The sequence below is a fragment of the Coregonus clupeaformis genome, chromosome 40 (genome assembly GCF_020615455.1).
Source record: "Coregonus clupeaformis isolate EN_2021a chromosome 40, ASM2061545v1, whole genome shotgun sequence".
NCBI lineage: Eukaryota > Metazoa > Chordata > Actinopteri > Salmoniformes > Salmonidae > Coregonus > Coregonus clupeaformis.
In genome coordinates, this window is record NC_059231.1 from 14,172,638 (window position 1) to 14,189,275 (window position 16,638).

Here is a 16,638-nt window from a genome sequence, read left to right on the forward strand (position 1 = left end):
ACCGATCTCGACTAACCATTTCTGAATGGACCTCACTTTGTGCAGGGGGGCATTGTCATGCTGAAACAGGAAAGGGCCTTTTCCAAACTTTACACAAAGTAAAGTGGAGGAGAGAATATAGGGGTAATTGATTAAAGTGTGTATGGAGGGAGTGTGTAGCACTCTATGCATGTCAACACTGTTATTGTTGTATAACAGGGTTTCTTCTGTTTCCCTCTGACACTTGAGGTCAGGAGTCCCTGCACCAAGAAAAACATGTAGATAAAGCTATATGTGAGCTGCTTACCCAAAATAAGTTGAATGTAGAGATTTATTTTTATTTTTTATTGTTCTTGCTTAGTCTTTATAATAATGAAATATAATTCAGCCAGCCCCGATGTTTCGGCTCCTATCACCATCCCTCCAACACAGCAACACTGTCCCTTCGAGTCCCAGGAGGAGATTTAAATGTGAGAGTGAACAGATCTGAACTCAACTGAGGAGCACAGTGTCTACTGAACAGACAGTGTCTGGAAGAGCTAAAGAACAACAAAGAGAAGAACGGTAGAAAAGCTCATCAAGAACTTCAGCAGCCCACACACACACTGAGAGGGTCCTGCATTTGATAGTAGAGCAAAATGCACAGATCGGCCCAGCCGCATAGCAATGAAAGGGTATTCAATGCCAAAGCCACAGCAGCAGCTGGACTAATATCACCAGTGCTATAGAACTGTAGTCCTCATTGTACATCGCTACAAGATTGCCCCAGCCTCTGAAGAATAAAACAAATTCACCTATTTAAGTTGGTCTCAGAGTAAGAGAAGGCACTTTGGGGTGAAGTAGCAACAGAACAGAGAACAGGCCTCATTTGAAACCATAACAAATTGGATTTAGTTGAATGGGGGGATGAGGGGGAGGAAGGAGGAGGAGGAGGAGGAGGAGGAGGAGGAGGAGGAGGAGGAGGAGGACGGGGGAGGTGGAGGAGGAGGAGGGGTGAGGTGGTATAAGATGTGAGATTACAATGGTAAGGCTATAATCACTCCGGCTCATTGGGCCCTCTCGGGAGAAAGAAGAAAACACACCCTGGCAGAACTGCCCATCTCCCCCACACTTTCTCTTTTCTCTCTTTCTCCCTATCTCTCTCTCTCCCCATCCCTCCCTCGTGCTCTAAGCGGGGGAGGAGGGGGGGTATTGAAGAGCAGTTGGAGACAGGCCTTCCATACCAACAGGCACTGCAGAGAAAAGGGAGGGAAAGCAGTGTGGATTGAGAGAAAGAGAGAGAGGGGGAGATCGAGATAGAGGAGAAGGAAGAGTGGTGTGGAGGAAGAGCAGTGTGGAAAGAGAGAAAGAGATACTACTGTTGATGTTCTCCATTACATAGGCCAAATTGAAATGAAGTGATAGGCCTCATATAGGAGGATGTGTCTGCTATGATACAATGTATCACGTTCACACAGGCACACAAGTGATCACACACTAACGTTCCTTGAACCTTGTCACCCATCTGAAACTAAAGCAGGCTGTCAAAGTGGGCGTCTCTACTCTGCTCCTATGTGCTGTCGATCCACTACAGACCCTCTCTCTCTCTCCTTCACTCTCCCTCTCTCTCTCTCCTTCTCTCTCCCCCTCTCCCTCTCTCGCTCCCCCTCTCTCCTCCTTCTCTCTCTCCCCGTTCTCTCTCTCTCTCTCCTCCTTCTCTCTCTCTCTCTCCCCGTTCTCTCTCTCCTCCTTCTCTCTCTCTCTCCTCATTCTCTCTCTCTCCCCATTCTCTCTCTGCCCATTCTCTCTCTCTCTCTCTCTCTGCCCATTCTCTCTCTCTCTCTCTCTCTCTCTCTCTCTCTCTCTCTCTCTCTCTCTCTCTCTCTCTCTCTCTCTCTCTCTCTCTCTCTCTCTCTCTCTCTCTCTCTCTCTCTTTAACACAGCTCAGATTCAGTGTGATCAATGGCTCAGCATTAATTGTACATTAAAAGTCAATTACCTGTGGATTTGGAAGGCTAAACACAAAGGTGGGAAAGGGAACAGATCTGTTCTGATGCAGGCAGACAACTATCAGAAATATGGACAATACTTGGCTCTGTTTGTTCTTTGGAGGAGGAAAAGAGTAAGGGAGGAAGGTTGGAAGGGAGGATGGGAGAAATAGAGGATGGAATGGAGAAAGAGCGAAGAAGAATTGGGGTCTGGGAGTGGTTGTGAGTGTGGTGTGGTGGGGGGGTAGGTGTGTGAGAGTGATTTGTTAAGTGCATTTTTGTGTGTGTGTGACCGTGAGAGTGTGTGTGTGTGTTACTGACTAACTGTTTATGTGTCTGACTAACTGTGAGTGTGTGTGTGTGTGTGTGTCACTGACTAACTGTGTGTGATTGTGTGTGTGTTCAGTGGCAGCCAGCCGGTGTGCGTGGTGCTGACGGGTCCTGACAGAGTCTTATTTGAACATAAATCTCTCTCTCTCTGTAATCTCCTACATTTTCAAGACAATTAAGCAGTGGAAGGAAAATGGATGTCTTGCCAATTCTTAAATATTAATTACCTATCACAAATGAGAGTGTGTGTGTGTGTGTGTGTGTGTGTGTGTATGTGTGTGTGTGTGTGTGGGGGGGGCAGGAGAGAAGAACAGAGGAGGGGAGAACAGAGGAAAGGAGATCAGAGGAGGGGAGAAGAGAGGAGAGGAGTACAGAGGAGAGCAGAAGAAAGGAGAGGAGTACAGAGGAGATGAGTACAGAGGAGAGGAGAACAGAGGAGAGGAGAACAGAGGAAAGGAGATCAGAGGAGGGGAGAAGAGAGGAGAGGAGAACAGAGGAGAGCAGAAGAAAGGAGAGGAGTACAGAGGAGAGGAGAAGAGAGGAGAAGAGAGGAGAGGAGAACAGAGGAGAGGAGAGCAGAGTGGAGGAGAACAGAGGAGAGGAGAACAGAGAGGAGAACAGAGGAGAGGAGAACAGAGGAGAGCAGAAGAGAGGAGAGGAGAACAGAGGAGAGGAGAACAGAGGAGAGGAGAACAGAGGAGAGCAGAAGAGAGGAGAACAGAGGAGAGGAGAACAGAGGAGAGGAGAACAGAGGAGAGAAGAACAGAGGAGAGCAGAAGAGAGGAGAGGAGAACAGAGGAGAGGAGAACAGAGGAGGGGAGAAGAGAGGAGAGGAGAACAGAGGAGAGCAGAAGAGAGGAGAGGAGTACAGAGGAGAGCAGAAGAGAGGAGAGGAGTACAGAGGAGAGGAGAACAGAGGAGGGGAGAAGAGAGGAGAGGAGAACAGAGGAGGGGAGAAGAGAGGAGAGGAGTACAGAGGAGAGGAGTACAGAGGAGGGGAGAACAGAGGAGAGCAGAACAGGGGAGAGGAGAACAGAGGAGAGGAGATCAGAAGAGAGGAGAACAGAGGCCTGGCAGTGTGTGCTCTAAGAATCCATTCCTCAACATGCTGCCACTTCCTAGAGTGATTATTTTACTAGAGCCACATACAGAGACACACACATACAAACACACACACGCAAGCACATGCATGCACGTTCGCACACACGCACGCACACACGTACATACACCAGACCTCACGACAAAACACTTACAGAACACTATAATCTATAATCAAGTGAGTCATTCTCTCTTATCTTTGTTGTACGATGCTATTCATTACGGTAGAATACAATTCTAATGCCATTAACAACATCCTTCTCTCTCTCTCTCTCTCTCTCTCTCTCTCTCTCTCTCTCTCTCTCTCTCTCTCTCTCTCTCTCTCTCTCTCTCTCTCTCTCTCTCTCTCTCTCTCTCTCTCTCTCTCTCTCTCTCTCTCTCTCTCTCTCTCTCTCTCTCTCTCTCTCTCTCTCTCTCTCTGCGGAGGCCTGCCAATACCATTTGCAAAGGGAGAGGACAGAGGACAGAGGACAGAGAGCTTGTTAGCTTTTTGCGGGATGCATGCAGCCAAGAAAATATTTAAAATAGATGACGTGTGGAGGCTGGGCAGGAAATCAATGATCACGGATTACAGACAGCTTGATGAAGCTCTTGCTCCACATAATATTTATCCTGTGTGTCTACATCAAAGGGATGAGAAATCAATGCACACATTGGCCATTAATACACTTGATCCTATGGTAATACAACAGATAGGACCGGTTGGCTGCGGATGAATATGACACCCTATTCCCTACATAGTGCACTACTTCATACCATGGCTCTGGTCAGGGTCAAAACAGGACGGTTACCATAATGTGTGACATACAGTGCATTCGGAAAGTATTCAGACCCCTTGACTTTTTCCTTATTTTGTCACGTTACAGCCTTATTCTAAAATTGATCAAATCGTTTTTTTTTTCCCATCATCAATCTACACACAATACCCCATAATGACAAAGCAAAAGCAGGTTTTTAGAAATGTTTGCTAATTTATTAAAATATTACATTTACATAAGTATTCAGACCCTTTACTCAGTACTTTGTTGAAGCACCTTTGGCAGAGATTACAGCCTCAAGTCTTCTTGGGTATGACGCTACAAGCTTGGCACACCTGTATTTGGGAATTTCTCCCATTCTTCTCTGCAGATCCTCTCAAGCTCTGTCAGGTTGGATGAGGAGCGTTCCTGCACAGCTATTTTCAGGTCTCTCCAGAGATGTTCGATCGAGTTCAAGTCCGACCTCTGACTGGCCACTCAAGGACATTCAGAGACTTGTCCCGAAGCCACTTCTGCATTGCCTTGGCTGTGTGCTTAGAGTCATTGTCCTGTTGTAAGGTGAACCTTTGCCCCAGTCTGAGGTCCTGAACGCTCTGGAGCAGGTTTTCATCAAGGATCTCTCTGTACTTTGCTCCGTTCATCTTTGCCTCGATCCTGACTAGTCTCCCAGTCCCTGCCGCTGAAAAATGTCCCTACAGCATGATGCTGCCACCACCATGCTTCACCGTAGGGATGGTGCCAGGTCTCCCCCAGACGTAACGCTTGGCATTCAGGCCAAAGATTTTAATCTTGGTTTCATCTGACCAGAGAATCTTGTTTCTCATGGTCTGAGAGTCTTTAGGTGTCATGTGCCTTTTGCTGAGGATTGGCTTCCGTCTGGCCACTCTACCATAAAGGCCTTATTGGTGGAGTGCTGCAGAGATGGTTGTCCTTCTGGAAGGTTCTCCCATCTCCACAGAGGAACTCTAGAGCTCTGTCAGAGTGACCATCAGGTTCTTGGTCACCTCCTGACCAAGGCCCTTCTCCACCGATTGCTCAGTTTGGCCGGGCGGCGAGCTCTAGGAAGAGTCTTGGTGGTTCCAAACATCTTCCATTTAAGAAGGATGGAGGCCACTGTGTTCTTGGGCACCTTCAATGCTGCATAAATGTTTTGGTACCCTTCCCCAGATCTGTGCCTCGAAACAATCCTGTCACGGAGCTCTACGGACAATTCCTTCGGCCTCATGGCTTGGTTTTTGCCCAACTGTGGGACCTTATATAGACAGGTGTGTGCCTTTCCAAATCATGTCCAATCAAATGAATTTACCACAGGTGGACTCCAATCAAGTTGTAGAAACATCTCAAGGATGATCAATGGAAACAGGATGCACCTGAGCTCAATTTCGAGTCTCATAGCAAAGGGTCTGAATACTTATGTAAATCAGGTATTTCTGTTTTTAATTGATTTTATTTAATCCATTTTAGAATAAGGCTGTAACGTAACAAAATGTGGAAAAAGTGAAGGGGTCTGAATACTTTGCGAAGGCACTGTAGTGGTAAAGTCAAACATGGCCATGATCCTCAAATCAGTTTATTGGTCTTGCACACAGTTAAGCAGAATATGTTATAGCTGGTGCAGCAACATGCTTCTGTAACTAGCTCCTAAAAGTGCAGTAAAAATGTCAAACAAGTACACAAATAATAATCCAAAACAAGAAAGAAGAAATCTGAAATGTGTGTACAGTACAATGCAGCATGGATGCATGTGTGTGTGTGTGTGTTTGTCACACTCTGGCTCTGGGGACTTTATATGTTGAGCCAGGGTGTGTAGATTCCGTGTGTTTATGTGCTGTGTTTTGAGTGTCTAGTTGTTCTATGTCTATGTTGGCCAGAGTGGTTCCCAATCAGAGGCAACGAGTGTCAGCTGTTGTGGGTTGTCTCTGATTGGGAGCCATATTTAAACTGTATGTTTTCCCTTGGGTGTTGTGGGTTTTTGTTCCTTGTCGGTCTTTGTCACCGTGGACTTCACGAGTCGTTTATTGTTTTGTTTAGTGTGCTTATTATCACTGACGGTAATAAAGTCAATCATGTTCGCTCAACACGCTGCGCATTGGTCTACTTCTTTTCAAGACGATCGTGACAGTGTTTGCGTTTGTCCGTATGTGTTCAAGTCTGTGTGTGTGTGTTTGTGTACACGAGCGAGCAAGCGTTTGTGTGTGTACTGTAAATATACCATTGTTGATGCGGTACAAACTACAGGAGCATTCATCATAGAGACTAAATATATACAGGCAAGCCTCCCTCTCACAGCACTAATATGATCTGGGAACAGACAAAGGCTGCATCCCAAATGGCACCTTATTCCTTTTATGGTGCACTACTTTTGACCAGGGCCCTATATAGGGAATAGGGTGCCATTTGGGACGCAATTAAATTGTTGATCTGGGCTCTGCCCTCTAACTTTGTTTGGTAAATGCATTCTGCTATTAAGCTGCAGCTCAAAATGAATTGAAAGTATTCCTGTTTGATCATTATTGGTTCCCTTGTTGCTGCTTCTGCTCAACTTCACTTATTCCATTTATTTAATTCCTTTAGCTATATTATATAGCTATATTCTTTGCAAAGAGTATACCACATAATACAGTATATATCTCAATATTGCATTTTAAGCTCATGTAATTCCTTATGGTTAAATGATATCTAAATGTCAATGTCATTGACATTAAAATACATACAACAATTTGTTGACTATAGCTTCATACAGCAATTCCACCCTTCTCTAGCTACACAAGAAGAGAACCATCAGGCTCTCCCTTCTCACCTGAAACACCTAGTCTGCATCCCAAATGGCTATAGTCTAACGTAGTGCGCTAAATAGGGAATAGGGTGCCATTTGGAACACATATCTAGTGACTGGGATGAGTCTGCACTCCTTCCATTTAGCTGTAAAAATCAATGGCTGCAATTTTAGTAATGCAGAACGTCTGGCAGTGTGATGGAATAATCCAGTCTGGGATTGGACGGTTCTCTAACTAGCTAAATCACCATCCCCACCATCAGTATTCACTCCACAGTCAATCCCACTGTCATTTCACACTCAGTGTGTGTGTGTGAAAGAGAGAAAGTGTGTGTGTGTGTGTGTGTGTGTGTGTGTGTGTGTGTGTGTGTGTGTGTGTGTGTGTGTGTGTGTGTGTGTTTGTGTGTGTGGGTGCCGAGCCAAAACCTTATCCATGAATTCCCAGGAAGTAATCTCCCCAATTAAATATAAATGATGATCAGAGGCAGGGAGGGCAGGGAGGAGGAAGGGGGAGAAAGTTGGGAGGAAGGGGGGAGGCTGTTGATTAAGACTCTATGATGCTGACCTTGGGTAAAGAAGGAGAGCGTAATTGGCCGGGAGTAGGTGAAGAGAGGAAAAAGTGGTATTGACACTACGTTTGACCTGGGAATCAGGAGAGGCAGGTTAGGCTAAACTTGGTTATCCTGAGGTAAGGCACACACAGGCGCGCACTGACTAATGATTATTTTACACACACTTAATTTTGCTGCTCCTGACAATAGTTTCTATACTTCTTAAATGGACAATAAGGTGAGGACAGATGATATATGAGATACCAAACCCCCAGTAATATCTATAATAATTGATTTTATTTTGAGGCAAAGATAAACCAATGGATAGCAAGGTACCTAGTAGGTGTTCCTTTATTCCTTTTTACACCACTGAGAAGATAAATGCATTGTGCAGAAAATGTCCCCATTGCATTGGTTCACTTGTACATTTAATGATTCACTTTTGCTCCCTGCTTTGCTCATAACAAATGTTCCTATGCAAATGTACATTTACATTAAATGTTACATTTTAGTCATTTAGCAGATGCTCCAGAGCGACTTACAGTTAGCCCATTCATCTTAAGATGGCTAGGTGGGACAACCACATATCTCAGTCATAGTAAGTACACTTTTCCTCAATAAAGTAGCTATCAGCTAAGTCAGTGCTAGTAGGGGGAAAAAGTGCAAGTAGGGAGGGGCAGTTCCTCTTGCTGCTCCGTAGGCAACTACCATGGTTGTGTAGAGGATGCGAGCTTCGACTGGAAGCCAGTGGAGTGTGTGGAGGAGCCGTGTGACGTGGGACAAATTGGGAAGGTTGAACACCAGGCGGGCTGCAGCATTCTAGATAAGTTGCAGGGGTTTGTTGGCACAAGCAGGGAGCCCAGACAACAGCGAGTTGCAGTAGCCCAGACGGGAGATGACAAGTGCCTGGATTAGGACCTGCTCCTCTTCCTGTGTGAGGTAGGGTCGTACTCTACGGATGTTGTAGAGCATGAACCTGCAGGAGCGAGTCACTGCTGTGATGTTTGCAGAGAATGACAGGGTAATGTCCAGGGTCACGCCAAGGTTCTTGGCACTCTGGGAGGGGGACACCATGGAGTTGACAACCGTGATGGAGTGGTCTTGGAGCAGGTAGGGAGGACGAGTAGCTCCATCTTGTCAAGGTTGAACTTGAGGTGGTGGGCCGACATCCAAGCTGGGAGATATCTGCCAGGCACGCATAAATGGTGTCGCCACCTGGGTGTCAGAAGGGGGGAAGGAGAAAACTGAGCCCTGGGGGTCAGCAGTAGTGAGAGCACATGATAGAAACACAGATCCTCTCCATATCACCTGGTTGGAGCGGCCTGCCAGGTAGGATGCAATTCAAGAGTGTGCAGAGCCTGAGACACCCAGCCCTGAAAGGGTGGAGAGGAAGATCTGATGGATCACAGTGTCGAAAGCAGCGGCTAGATCTAGGACAGGGCTCTCCAACCATGTTCCTAGAGAGCTTACCGTCCTGTAGGTTTTAACTCCAACCCTGTTCTTGGAGAGCTACCCTCCTGTAGGTTTTCACAGCCAGTGGTCAGGGATGAGTTGATGAGGGAAGTGAGGAATGGAAGAAGGTCTCCAGAGATGGTCTGGAGAAGGGAGAAGAGAATGGGTCGAGCGGGCAGGTTGTCGGCCGGCCGGACATCACTAGTCACAGGATTTCATCTGGAGAGAGAGGGGAGAAAGAGGTCAAGGCGTCGGGTTGTTCTGTGTGAGTGGGACCAGTGGACTCAATAGGCTGAGTGAATGAGAAGCAGATGTCGTCAACCTTTTTACCAAAGTGGTTAACAAAGTCGTCCGGAGAGAGGGAGGAGGGAGGGGGAGGAGGTGGAGGATTAAGGAGGGAGAAGTGTGTGTGAGTTTGTGTGTGTCATGGTACAAATCGAATCCACACAGCCAATTCCACATAGATGGAGTGGTAAGGAGTAGCTCATCCAAGGGCAATGAGCCCAATTTGTCCTGATGGTGGCACTGTGGTGCCTCGTTCCCTCCAGCTTGTCCTATTGGGCAACACCTGGTCTGTGCATTAATGGGGGTTAAAGCATCACCCCCCCAATACAGAGAGAGAGAGAGAAGGAGAGAGAGGAAAAGAGAGAGAGAGAGAGAGAGAGAGCCATTACAGCATTACATCAACTAATCAGTACTGATACTAAAGTATTATTTATCCAATTAGCATCCCCTTCTGATTGAATGCCAAGCCAATCTGCATCTCTTCATCTGACTATAAAGACAAAGGGAGATTTTCAGTATGGAGTGCTATGTATCTTCACAAAGAAAGACTATTGATTCAGGAACAGCACATTAAAAAGAAAAGAGCAACAGAAGAACAAACACATATTCTGTTCTGTAACTAGAAGAAAGGAGGTGTTGGGAAAAGAGAAAGGCGCACTGATGCTACCTGGCTCTCCAACCAAGGGGCATGGATTGAGGAGCAAACTGAAGACAATAGGAAATTCAGCAACTCTTGGAAGTCCATGGAAATTCATAAAAATGCTTCTTTATTATTTAACATAAAACCAACACGTAGCCTTCATCAGTGAGTTGGGAAAAGGACAAGAGAAGGCGACATTGAAGGGACAATGATACAGGTCGCCTGGGGAGTGGTTCAGGAGGTTGGAGAGTTGGGGCGGGGTGACTGTATGTTGTCCTCCACACCTCACTGCCTACTCAGCAAGGGGTAGGGGTGACAGAATACCAATAGGCATCTGAGCATGGGGTGGGGGTGGGGGATGGTGGGAGGAGGGGGTGGGTTGGAGTCGGAAAGGCAGGGTGTATGATGTAAATAGCATCAGAGGAAATATACAGCAGTAGGTAAACATCATCCATCCTCCTGACCTGTCTTTGAGATGATCTCTTGGAGAGGTCAAAGCACAGCAGCAGAAAGGTTTGGACAGAAGTATTCTTCACACTCACAAGACAGGCGGATGTTGCACTGGAGGGGCTACCAGGCAGCACATACAGGCAGCCATCTTTCCTCTATCCCTGTATGCCAAACCATCTGCCAGACTGGCGGCAGTTTATCTCTCCCCCTCTCTCTAGTTTGAGGTCATCGGCAAGCAGAAGGTCTGAGCTGGACCCCCCCCCCACACACACACACACACACACACAACCACACACACATGGCCACATGACCAGGCCAGGTCCAAGGTTCTAAGGGAGGAGCAGGACAGTGACACAACATACGCCAACATATGACCTTGTCCTGGATGGTTGGCTATTGCCCCACTCAGGCTTGGCACGGTGGCATGGTGGGCAGAAAGAGGGCACCAGACGGGCCTGGTAATGTGTTTGGCATCGTGAGAGTCGTGATGTATGTGTGTACCTCACCTCTAACCACTACATCCAGGTGTCATCATGAGCCACCAGTGTGTGTGTGGTGTGTGTGTGTGTCTTTCTGTCTTTTGTGTATGAGAGAGAGGTGTGTGTGTGTGTGTGGAGGGGGTAGTTCATTAACCACACTGCAGGGGCTATAGAGGAAGAGGAATGGAGGGATGGGGCAGATGGGGGCTACAAATAACTCCACCTGTTATGGTACTTTTGTTTGTTTCGCAGGAAGTCATGGAGTCTATAGTTACTTACAGCTACAAGACTGCCAGTAACGGGTGGCTTATATACACACTTTGAAAGGGCGTCTGAATACAATATTTGTATTGGATGTAGGTAACAGGTTAATAATTAAAAATAATATGTTGTAAGGCTCAGACTTGCATTGTAGCATCTTTCCATACACACAAACACAAGCACACACATAACCTAATCAAACCTAGCCCCAGGGATGCTTTGGTTGGCCTAACCAACACAATCAACACACCACACAGAGAGCAGTACATCCACTAAGGAACGCCAGGTAAGGTAATCAAGTATTAAAATGCATAAACAGAAGAGAAGGGAGAGAAAACAAAACAATCCTATTTGATCTCTCAAGGAGAAAACTAATTTCATTCAGGTCAACAGCAGATTGAATTGATTGGGTAATTAAAAGTAGTAGGCTGCTCCACCTGGAGACAACATTACATACGTAAAACAAGTTTGAAGACCAAAACACAATAAAGCCTGGAGGCTTATTTCGATTGTGGTCCTCATTCTGAAGCAAGAAGACTGACACTTCACATGCATTCAATGCAAGATTATTTTTTAAAAAGCATTTTACAACAATTTATAACAATCCATTTACAACAATGTATAACACTACAGCACAGAGGTGGCCGTTTATGAGACACCTTGTGAGAGAATACCCCTCATCAAACCGCCATGTTATTTTAAAATGTTTTTTTTTGTGACATCTTAAAGCTATTCTCTGATGACAGTTTTCAGGTAGCTTGGTAAGTTGTTCCACATAACTGTAGCAGAATACAAAAAATCTGTTTCTCTCTCTCTCTCTCTCTCTCTCTCTCTCTCTCTCTCTCTCTCTCTCTCTCTCTCTCTCTCTCTCTCTCTCTCTCTCTCTCTCTCTCTCTCTCTCTCTCTCTCTCTCTCTCTCTCTCTCTCTCTCTCTCTCTCTCTCTCTCTCTCTCTCTCTCTCTCTCTCTCTCGCTCTTATTTTGACATCAAAAAATTAAATGGTCATCTTTACTTGAATATAATTAGCACTTTACTCTACCTCACTTGTTCAACCAACCCCCCAAAAATTCAAAAATCAACATAAGATAAATGCATAATCTAAACAACTATGTGTGTCTAAAAACAACTACAAGGAACATTGTGTTTAACTTACTCAAACGTCATAATATTTCGTTCCAACAATTTGCCATGTGCCTCTTTTACACAATGTTGTATGCATATTTGAAGAACGAAAAGCACATGTCTATATTAGTATCAAACAGTTTGTTATGCTGGTGTAATGGATGATGATGAACGGATATCAAAACCGTCGGGCAAATTGACATAAGATTGTGCTCGCCACTCTTGACAGAGGCAAATAGATCAAGCTACAATGCGTGCAGCTTTACCTCCAGTTAGTGCTAGTGGAATGAGCACTGCGCTCAACAATTACTGCTAAAATTGATTAAAATGTCAAGCGATGAAATACATAAAGCCATGTTTAACACTAAGACACGATCAATGAAAGTAACTAATCAGAAAGATTAAGTAGATCTGATGTACAATAAAAAAAAATTATGCTGGACTTAATATTTTTGTGTTTCTGAAACACCAAAAGTTAAGTTTATTATGCGAAAAAATACATAATGTTGGAAATCCTCAAAAAGCTGATGCAAATAGTTGCCTCCATTTTTTAAAGTGGAACTAGCACTATATTATTTACAGTGACGTCAACAACAACCTGAAGAATGAAGGGCTGAAGACAAAGAAGGCAGATAGAGAGATAGAAAACTACCACAGAGTCTGCAAAGGGCCAAGCCTGGTCCAGCCTGACACTTCACTTCTGAACGGCCCACTTCTCTTAGGCTTTGTTTACCAGACACCGTAACAGACAAACTGACTGGCCCAGTGGCCAAGTAACAGCACTTAACCAGTGGCTTCACTTTACTGGCTTTAGTCAGCATTATATTGGACCTGAATAGCTTCAGACCTGTATAGTAGCACCTGTACCCAGCAGCCTACAGTTTGATGCTGTACCTTTACTGCTTATTTTGGACCTCTTGTTGTGGAGGCAGCACAGGAAATTAGCCTGGTTAGTCTGAGAGGGGGGACAGACAGGAAGGAAATGTGTTTCTACCACCCAGTTCCTCCAGGCTGCTAATTGGCCCACACGTTCAACAATTTACTGCTTAATTTGTCAGGCCTTGGAGCGCCACTCTGTGAGATGCTAGCCATGCCTTGTCAGCACTAAGAAAGCCGGAGCGATGAAAACGCCTGCAGGGTAGGGAAACAAAGTGTGCGTCCCAAATGGCACCATATTACCTACATTGTGCACCACTTTTGGCCAGAGCCCTATGGACTCTGGTCAAAAGTAGTATACTATATAGGGAATAGAGTAATATAATACTGATGCTGAGATGAAAGACTTACCCAACGCAAGGGAGTCCATTAAAAGCCTCTTTAGGATACAGAGTAATTAGCTGTAATGTAGAAATCATAATAATGATCATAATCGTAATGATAATCATAAGTGCTCAGTGTTGTCATAATAACATCATTTGGATGTGGTGTAATGAGAGGCATTATATTTGATCTATGATTGATCTGGGAGAATGAAATAGAGAGAGGGGGAGGGGAGGGAGGGATGGAGGGAGGAAGGGAGTCAGAGAGAGAGAGAGAGAGAGAGGGGGTATGGGAGAGAGAGAGGGAGAGAGAGAGAGAGAGAGAGAGAGAGAGAGAGAGAGAGAGAGAGAGAGAGAGAGAGAGAGAGAGAGATAGAGAGAGAGGGAGAGAGAGAGAGGAGAGAGGGAGGGAGGGAGGGACGGAGAGGGAGAAGAGAGTGAGAGTGTGTGAAGGGGATAGAGAGCGAGAAAGAGGAAGTGCGAGGGGAGAGTGAGAGTGGAGAGTGGACAAGAGAGATAAAGAGAGAGAAAGCAAGCGAGAGAGCACTCAGCAATCAACCAGGTTTCCCATGGAACACATTTACAGAGAGAGAAAATGTACAGAGATAATCCATATGGTTTCTTCATGCACAACAGTAACATCAAATTAACCCAAGTCTATTATTGTTGGTCTGTACTGAAGAATGTGCTCTCTCTCTCTCTCTCTCTCTCTCTCTCTCTCTCTCTCTCTCTCTCTCTTGCTCTCTCTCTCTCTCTCTCTCTCTCTCTCTCTCTCAATTCAATTCAATTTGCTTTATTGGCATGACGTGTAACAATGTACATATTGCCAAAGCGTACTTTGGAGATTTAGTGATACATTTACAATATTAACATTATTAAAATAATAATAATCAATATTGTCAATGGGACAACAGTAACAACAAAAATCAAGAGTCAAAATAACCATACATTGAACAATAACAATGGCATAGAGGACATGTGCAGGTTGGTTGGTCTGTTAGACACTGTCTCTCATTTTATGGCAGGCAGCAATGTAGTGCGCTGCCAACCCACAGCTCTCTGCGTCCTCCTCCAACAGGACGGGTAATCTCTCTCTCTCTCTCTCTCTCTCTCTCTCTCTCTCTCTCTCTCTCTCTCTCTCTCTCTCAATTCAAATGACTTTCTTGGCATGGGAAACATATGTTTACATAGATAATAAACAAAAGTGAAATAATGAATAAAAAATGTACAGTAAACATTACAATCACAAGTTTCAAAGGAATAGACACATTTCAGATGTCATATTATGGCTATGTAAAGTGTTATAATGACGTTCAAATAGTTAAAGTATTTTTTTGTTTTGTTTTAATACCCTCTCTTTCCCCTGAGAATGTAGTTATCCATCCCTCTCTTTATTTCTTCATTGTGTTTCCCTTGGCCGGCGGGCCCTCAGGTTGGCTCTCTCTCATTCTCTGTTTACTCATTCAGAGGATGCCCGGCCTCCTCTGGCCATAGTAAATAATACACACCTGTCTGCTCCCTGAGAGGGCTGTGTGTGTTTGTGTGTGTGTGTGTGTGTGTGTGTGTATGTATGTGTGTGTGTGTGTGTGTGTGTGTGTGTGTGTGCAAAAAGCTTCCAATCAATATTCCATAGTGCTCTCTGAACCAAGGGCCTTGTGGCCCAGCGTGGCGCAGGCAGGTGTGTGTGAGGTGTGTGTTTGTGTGTAGCCTAGCTCAGGCTGGAGATGGAGGTGGCGGTTCAGTGAAAGGGTTAGGATCGTGTCTCTTCGCTCCAGAACAGTGAAAGGATTAGGATCGTGTCTGTCCACTCCAGAACAGTGAGAGGGTTAGGATCGTGTCTGTCCCCTCCAGAACAGTGAAAGGATTAGGATCGTGTCTGTCCCCTCCAGAACAGTGAGAGGGTTAGGATCGTGTTGCTCCACTCCAGAACAGTGAAAGGATTAGGATCGTGTCTGTCCCCTCCAGAACAGTGAAAGGATTAGGATCGTGTCTGTCCCCTCCAGAACAGTGAGAGGGTTAGGATCGTGTCGCTCCACTCCAGAACAGTGAGAGGGTTAGGATCATATCTCTTCGCTCCAGAACAGTGAAAGGATTAGGATCGTGTCTGTCCCCTCCAGAACAGTGAGAGGGTTAGGATCGTGTCTGTCCCCTCCAGAACAGTGAAAGGATTAGGATCGTGTCTGTCCCCTCCAGAACAGTGAGAGGGTTAGGATCGTGTCGCTCCACTCCAGAACAGTGAAAGGATTAGGATCGTGTCTGTCCCCTCCAGAACAGTGAAAGGATTAGGATCGTGTCTGTCCCCTCCAGAACAGTGAGAGGGTTAGGATCGTGTCGCTCCACTCCAGAACAGTGAGAGGGTTAGGATCATATCTCTTCGCTCCAGAACAGTGAAAGGATTAGGATCGTGTCTGTCCCCTCCAGAACAGTGAGAGGGTTAGGATCATGTCTCTCCACTCCAGAACAGGCTCAACAAAGGGCACATTGTGAGAAAGGGAATCACATGATAATGGCCTGACAATATAAGGAGTGTAAGGACAAAGGTAATGTGAAGAAGGGGATATGGGATATGACTGCGCAGTATACTGTTCGCCACTCGCTATCTGTGAATCTAAGTGTGTCGTACAGGTGTCTGGTCTGATGTGTCATCCATTGTGGTAATAAGAGCCTGAGACTGATACAACAACCTTGAACAGTGAGTCATTATCTGGATTAGAGGGCACCTTGGAGAGTTTAATGATGCAGCCTCCCATATACATATTTAAGGTTCCATTTTAAGAGATACCTGCTCGGACTCACTAGAGCAGTAGTGTGTGTGTCAGAGGAGGGTGGTGGGAGGAGCTTTAGGAAGACAGGCTCATTGTAATGGCTGGAATGGAATAAATGGAACATATCAAACACATCAAACATATGTGTGTGTGAGGAGGATGAGAGCAGACCAGTGACCACAAGGTTGAATCCGATTCTTACGGCCGTTGAAGGGAGGGCCATTTGAGAGTGTGTGTGTATGTGCGTGTATGTTTGTGTGTGTTTGCTTGATTGACTCAACTAAACACACACCTGACTGAAGTACACACTAAGTATTGAAGGCTTTATTATACAGTAAGTTATCAGACAGTGGCCCAGTTTTCCTACCACTTAAAAAAATAAATATATATATATATATACAGTGGGGAGAACAAGTATTTGATACACTGCCGATTTTGCAGGTCTTCCTACTTACAAAGCATGTAG

The 16,638-nt window shown here is 45.3% G+C and overlaps 1 protein-coding gene across 1 annotated transcript in view; it reads right to left on the minus strand.

The window, feature by feature from the left end:
* LOC121554931 (receptor tyrosine-protein kinase erbB-4-like) overlaps positions 1-16,638 on the minus strand; it is a 225,254-nt gene that overhangs the window by 12,855 nt on the left and 195,761 nt on the right. The window lies entirely within an intron of this gene.